At 35.7% G+C, this 7,846-nt stretch overlaps 1 pseudogene; it reads right to left on the bottom strand.

The window, feature by feature from the left end:
• Positions 1 to 7,042: 7,042 nt before the first annotated feature.
• LOC136143024 (ferritin light chain pseudogene) lies at positions 7,043 to 7,565 on the bottom strand (annotated as a pseudogene).
• Between the last annotated feature and the right edge of the window lie 281 nt (positions 7,566 to 7,846).

Genomic DNA, 7,846 nt, shown 5'->3' with positions numbered 1-7,846 from the left:
GTGCTCATATTTGTCAAATTTATCAATCATATATTTTCCATCAAATCCATTAAAATAGTCATAGGAATATAAAGATAAAAATAAAGTTTAAAAATTTGAATAATTTAGTGAAATAATTTATCTCTTAGTGTTTTTGTTTCCTTGGAATTTACTATTTAATATAAGGTTTACCCCAAACTGAAGTTAATTTCTAATTAATTCAAGTCAGTAAAGTGAGATTCAGTGAGTTATTACCTTAGGCCAATTATAGTTCTTTGGCAACCTAAAGAGTTAATATAGCTTTCAAGTTTGTCTACTTGACAACTGGGAAAGAGCTTTTGCCCTGAGAATATCTGGCTCACTAATGGAGAATCATAGAATTTTTAAAGCCCAATTATGCATGGGGAAGCAGCACTTTAAATCCTGGTGATCTTAAGGGTGCAATCAGATAAGTCTCCTGATCCATATTAATCTTGTTATAGTTAAATGAAGATAACCTTCCTTCATAACTATGCTGTTCATGTTTCATTTAATAATGAAAATTTAAGGCAGGAAACACTGACCAAACAATGTAGTCAAGAACAGAAAATTGTAACACAGTCTAATAATCTCAATTTCTGCCTATTAACTTTAATACATACGTGTACATTGGCTGCCATTTTTCCAAAGTCATATTTGAAAATCCACAGAATACGTGTATGCGCCTCAATTTGAGGCTGTTTGTATATGTTGTGAATATTGTTAATGTAGATATTAGCTGTAGCTATTTAAAACTATGTATGTAATTATATTATTTCATTTAATCTTTGCATCAAAGCTGTTATCCCCATTTTAAAGGTGAGAAATACTTATTTTACAGGAAAGCTAAGTAAATTGCCCAAGGTCATATAGCTAGCATATTCCTTTAAAAATTATTTTGTATAAATAAATGCTTATGCGTGAAGTTACTTAATCCAAAATATAAAATGGAATTGAAATTTTTAAGTGATTTTATCCAAGTGATGTGAAATATTATTTTACAGTGTATTTCAGATAAATTTAATTCTGTAGTCCAAGTTACTCTACTTCTAAGATTTAACATTTCTCTCTTATAAAGGTAAATGCTCCCAAAGAGTTTTTTTTTTTCTTGTTTCTTGTTTGCCTATGTCTAACAGAACCCTGACATTTTCATTTCTGTACTTTAGAAAGGAAAAGATAAATGTTTGGGTACTGTCATTGCTCATTTTCTATGAACAGGCTCTATAACAAGTGCATATTAGACTCATTCTCAAGTATGTTGCAAGTGAATGCAACTATCTATACAGACCTTCCTTAACTTACAATGGTGTTATGTGCCCAAACCCATAGTAAGTTGACAATATCGTAAGTCAAAAATGCATTTAATACACCTAACCTAATACACCTAACCATAGCTTAGCCTAGCCCACTTTAAACATGCTCAGAACAATTACATTAGCCTACAGATGGGCAAAATCATCTAACACAAAGCCTATTTTATAATAAAGTGTTGAATATCTCATGTAATTTATTGACTACTGTACTGAAAGTGAAAAACAGACTGGTTGTAAGTGTATCAGTTGTTTACCTTTGTGATCACATGCCTGACTGGGAGCTGCAGCTTGCCCAGCATCACGGGAGAATATCATACTATATTCTGCTAGCCCAGGAAAAGATTACAGTTCAAAATTTGAAGTATGGTTTCTACTGAATTTGTACCACTTTTGCACCATCAGTAAAGTTGAAAAAAATCATTAAGTTGAACCACTGTAAGTTGAGGACTGTCTGTACTTTTAGAGAAGAGACGGTAATAGTATCTGAATATTTTTTTACTTTCCAATGAACCGTCAACTATGAATAATGGTAACGCCTGAGCCCAATACTGTGCATGCCAAATTCTTAAAAATATGGTCCCTGTCAATAATGTCAATGACTAGCATTTAATAATTCTAATGATCAAAGAAATATTCTGAAAATTTTATGGTATTTCAAAAGATCTACACATTATGGAATGTGACAATGTCTAAGCCATCATAGATCAGCTTAACAACTGCAGAAATAAATACAATATTGTTGTACGACATCAACCACAATGGAAATGTAAAAATAGCTTAATTAACAGTTAAAGTCAAATCCAAAGCAGTCTAAATGCTACAAACCCGAATCTTCTGAATTTTCAGTCTATTGATTAAAAAGTGCAAGATACCAGTAATGCAGCAAAATGCTCATTTTAATATTTGTTACTGAGATTAACAATAATTTTTATGTGATTTGGTGATTGGGCATCTGGGATCTGAAAACAAGGCATATAATTATATTTACATATAATTGCTTTTGTCATTTTAATTAGATTTTCACTTAAATTTTTTTTTTTTTTTTTTTTTTGCGGTACGTGGGCCCTTCACTGTTGTGGCCTCTCCCGTTGCGGAGCACAGGCTCCGGAAGCGCAGGCTCGGCGGCCATGGCTCACGGGCCTAGCTGCTTCGCGGCATGTGGGATCTTCCCGGAGCGGGGCACGAACCCGCGTCCCCTGCATCGGCAGGCGGACTCTCAACCACTGCACCACCAGGAAAGCCCAGATTTTCACTTAAATTTATCTGAAATTGATGAAATTTATTTGTCAAGAACCATTCATAAATTTCAGTAAAGAAAGCACTCTAGAACTTTTTCCATCAGTGAATACCAGTAGGCATACATGAATATTTAAATGTAAATCTTCAGCTTGATTTCCCCCATGGTGTGTTAAGAACTGTATAGAAACAGTTTCACAAAGTGGAAGATATTGGATATGTCCTAATTAAAATCATTGACCAAAAAAATCAAATAAAGGCCATAAGTCCGATGATGAGGCTAGCCCATGGTTTACATGGTATGCCACCATGCATATATATAGATAACCAAGAATAGATAATTCACTGAATGCATCCAGTAATTTTATTTTTTTTACATCTTTATTGAAGTATAATTGCTTTACAATATTGTGTTAGTTTCTGCTGTATAACAAAGTGAATTAGCTATATGTATACATATATCCCCCATATCCCCTCCCTCTTGTGCCTCCCTCCCACCCTCCCTATCCCACCCCTCTAGGTGGTCACAAAGCACCGAGCTGATCTCCCTGTGCTACGCAGCTGCTTCCCACTATCTATTTCACGTTTGGTAGTGTATATATGTCAATGCTACTCTCTCATTTCGTCCCAGCTTACCGTTCCCCATCCCCATGTCTTCAAGTCCATTCTCTACTTCTGCGTCTTTATTCCTGTCCTACCCCTAGGTTTATCAGAAGCATATTTTTTTTACATTCCATATATGTGTGTTAGCATACGGTATTTGTTTTTCTCTTTCTGACTGCTTCCAATAACTTTAAATAGAAATACATTTTAAGTCCATTCTTTATTCAGGTCTGTTCTCCAGTTAAACTCATACATTAATTATAAAAAACAGACTACTTTTGTGTAAGAGAAGAATATTTTGGTCCTGAATACATTTTATTCAGGCAAAATGCCTAAAAGCAAACACATGGCCAACTCATAACAGTCTGTGGGTTTGCTTGCAAGGGTATTAATCATCGACCTGCCACAAATGTATATATTTAATGATAAATTTAATATACTGCATAAATTTCCATTTCGGTCAATACAGAGTCATTATACACAGTGAATCCATATTGTTAGATTAGTAAACACCATAAGATGTGTTATTGCATGCTAGGCTGAGAAGAAAAATATCAATTCTCTTTTAACTGTACAACTGTTTAACTGCTTATTTCAGGGTAAGTATGCACTGCTTTGGGGCAAAGGTCAGTATGATATTTACATAGTTAATAAAGACCAAACACAAAAGAATGATTTCTGAGCATAAAAATGGAAAACTTTATGCCATAAATTGCTAAAGGAGGTATCTCAGCTTTGCTGTGTACAAGCTGTATATCTTGGGCCAGTTATTTAACTTCTATGTGATTATTTCCTTATCTTTTAAAAGAGTAGCAAAACTTATCATAAAAGGTTGTTGGAAGAGACAGTGAAAAATGCATGTAATACTCTTAGAATGATTCTGAGCTTACAGTAAATGTTCAATGAATGTGAGCTGTTATCAGTGCACAACACTCCTAGTTTATTGCACAAAAGTATTCTTTCAACTCATTGCTTAAAGGGTAGAAATGTATGTATTCATCAATAAAATAGTTAACTATATCTTTTCAAAAGTAAATTCTAACTAAAAGTCTCTTTAAAAAACTGTTTGACTTGGTTCCCAGTATGCAGAGAAGAAATGAAAGTTGCATGGAAAATTTTGTAGCTCAGAGGTTCAACTAATTCATCTTTAGGTTAGGAGAGTCTGGAAATAACCAATTATTGTTATGCCAAGGTCACCATTTATTTTTTCTCTGCAAAGAAAACTTTAAAGAGAAAAGATATAATCTTGTTTGGCAAGTACTGAACGGGAAGAGTTGAAACCAGCGGTTTTTTAAAATTGAAGTATAGTTGACTTGCAATATTATATTAGTTTGAAATCGGTATTCTTAGTAAGCTTAATTTGTTCAATGGCATGGCTCATACTGGCTTACCTGATGATGATTATACTCAATCAAATGACTCATAATTCATCTGATCACCAAAATTCTAATTAATAGACAAAGTGGGCTTAGTAATGGCTTAGGCACTATTACATAAATCACCAGGGAATTAGGCTTTATGTTTTTCTACTCCAATAAAAGAGCTCTAGTATACCAACCTGATCATCAAATTAAAGTAATATTTCACATGCTGAGAGAACTCTAATTTATTACCAGAAAATTATTTATGTGTGAATATAATTCTTAGCTTAATTTGAAAGATTTAAAACCACCGTATGATTGCTATCCTTTTTATCAGTTTTTACGGTGACATCTTACCTATTAAAATGCACTTTATAAAATAAAAGACCTTTTGAAAGGAAATGGAGTGCAAAAAGGCTCTTCTATATATCAAAAATTGACACAAATATAGAAAATATACTATAAAGCAAGCATAACACAAGCATCTTTACTTTTGACCTCTAAGTCATTTGAAAGGAAATATCTCTTCATGCCCTGTACATCAGCAGTACCACTACCCTTCAAAAATTACTTGGTTTAGAAAATAGCCTGAACTATATCATATATACGTATATGTTTTATTGAAGTAGAAGTTAATTTTTGGTCTTAAATATGTAACTTTACTTGAAATAGCTAAATGATTCCAAAGAACTATTGTGACTGTATAATCTCCCTTCCATTTTGAATTTTAGATCCTCCCAAGCAGAAGGGTTATAAGAGCATCTTTATGAAATATTATAGGCAAAGAAAAATCATTCCTGGTACTCATTTTTGTGATTATATTACTGTTTCAATGGTTATGAGATATGCACTTTGCACCTACACAGTAGAATGACACTGGATTAGAGTATTTGCAAGAAGGAAGTGTATGGAGTGGAATTTACTTATTGGGGCACATGCTATAAAACTTACTTTTACTCCTATCTATGCCTTTTCGGGTTCTGCACCCACCTATCTTAAATTTAAATCTAGCTATAAATACACATCTTTTAAATAATTATAGAACTTTGGTCCTTCAGGGGATGGATTCCCTCACAGAATTTCTGAGAGCTAAATAAAAATTAAAAAAAAATTTTTTAATGTGTGGGTGAGGTGTAAAAGTAAATCAGAGTACCTGTCATTTTGAATTAGATGATTAGTAATTAACTTCAGGTATTCTCAAAACGTGTTCACAAAGTACCTTCAAACCTATTGTGTAAGGCTCTTGCTAAGAGAATTTATTTTACTCTAAAAGGAGCATAGATCAGGCATCTATTTTAGGAGGATAAACCCATTATCAGTCTCATTCTGGAAACATAAGGCAATATCTTGTACAAAGGAAAAAGTACTGAGAAGGAAAAAAATCATAGGACTTGTCATTGAGAGTCTATTATGTTGATATTAAAACCCTTTCATTATTTACTATGTTTAGTAAATCTAATGTATGTTTGTATTGTGGATATATGCATATATTGCTCTTCAGTATCAGTGAAGCAGAAGTTTTAGTATGTCCTCTCTCTTCCAAGACATGGGCAGATATAGGTGATATGTTTTACTAGAGGAAAGTAAATTTTTCCATACATAAGAAGAAAGTATGTAAATGAATTTAGCTAAAATTATTGGAATGCAAACATTTAAAAAGTTTGTGTATTTCTAGAAATGTTTAAACACCCCATAATATGTCATTGCCTATCAGTAAAGGTCATGTGTCTGGCTCATAATCAGGACACACAGTTTAACTCCTTCCATAGCTGCCTCGGGTCTGTGACACACATTTGGAAGAGAGCCTGTGTGCAATCTGTGGTCACAACACTGAAAAAAGCTAATTGGGTCCAATTTGGTTACTTGGCTTCCTAGAAATTAATGCTGCATGTGACTTCAATGCCATCTAGTTCCACAGCTCCTGTTTCACCTTCAGTTGCCTCAACATATAATAAATAACATAAATATTCTCATAAGGTTTCCAAAGTCCAAATTAGTCCTATTTTCATTTAGTTTAGACTCCTCAAAATACAAGTCAGTATATATTTTATAGTATCAATATATCTTTTATAGGACACTGGAAGGAAAGAGGAAGCTTTGAGTGTTGGATTGAGGAATAAAAAAATAAGTTAGCTTCCTAACATAGATGCCTGATCTTTGCTCCTTTTAGATTAATTCAATAATTCAATTGTTTATGCCAGCTTACAAATAGGTTCAGTAACTAATACTAAAAAAGAAAATGAGACACAACTAAAGAAATCCTCTTCTCCAAAATTTACTTGTCTTATTCTCAAGGTCTCAGGAAAACAAAGACAGAAACCAAGTATCCTTTCACAGAGAGCAGAATTAAAGTCATGTGTAAATAATTGGGGTTTTTTTGCTGCAAAAAGCTTTATTGTTTCCATTTGGTCCAAGGCTTGGGAGAGGGCCCCAGGGCTGTTAAAAAGCTGCCTAGTGGCTGCAGAGACGGGCTTCAGGCAGAAGCCCTGACACCAGGGGGGCTCCTCAAAGGCCTCTGGGCTCTGGAGGCTCCTAGTTATGCTTGAGGGTGAGCCTTTCAAAGAGATACTGGCCGAGCCCAGCCTGGGACCAGCCAGCCTGTGGAGGTTAGTCGGGTGGTCGCCATCTGCTTGATGAGTTTCAACTGCTCCTGCAGGAAGCGGCTCTCCAGGAAGTCACAGGGGTGCGTGTCTGCGGGCAGAACTCAGGGCTTGCGGGCCCGCAAGGGCCTGGCTCAGGCTCTTCTCCATGAGAATGGCGGCTTCCATAGCGTCCTGGGTTTTACCCCACTCATCTTGGGACGGCTTCTGCACGTCCTGAAAGAAGGTAGTGTCGTGGCACTGGTTTTGCATCTTCAAGAGACTGTCAGTATCCTCATGCCTCTCCTTGGACAATTCGCAGAAAAAGTGGCCCATGCCATCCCGAGCCACATCCTCGCGGTGGAAATAGAAGCCCAGAGAGAAGTAGGTGTAGGAGGACCGAGATGCAGGTTGACCAGGAGGTTGGCGGCGGCCTCCACCTCAGCGGAATAATTCTGAGGAATCTGGGAGCTCATGGCTCATCAGTAATAAGGAGTTAAGCTCAAAAAATGGTGTTGGCTGGCCCCAAAAGCTGAGGATGGCTGAGTGGCTGTTTCCAAAAGCTGCGACTGGAAAAAAGGGTTGGAGGATGGTTGAGGCTGGAGCAAGGGGCGTCCCTGGGTCTGTTCTGTCCAAACACCATTGAAGCAAAAGACAGATCCGGGGGATGGCTGAATGCACTGCTGTAAGCAATACTTTACTGTTGTTCTCTAGGGATCTTTTATTGTTAAAAAGCAACAGATTCTATAAATGCTAG

The sequence above is a fragment of the Phocoena phocoena genome, chromosome X (genome assembly GCF_963924675.1).
Source record: "Phocoena phocoena chromosome X, mPhoPho1.1, whole genome shotgun sequence".
In the NCBI taxonomy this organism is placed as follows: Eukaryota; Metazoa; Chordata; class Mammalia; order Artiodactyla; family Phocoenidae; genus Phocoena; species Phocoena phocoena.
This window is presented reverse-complemented; position numbering and strand designations above follow the sequence as displayed.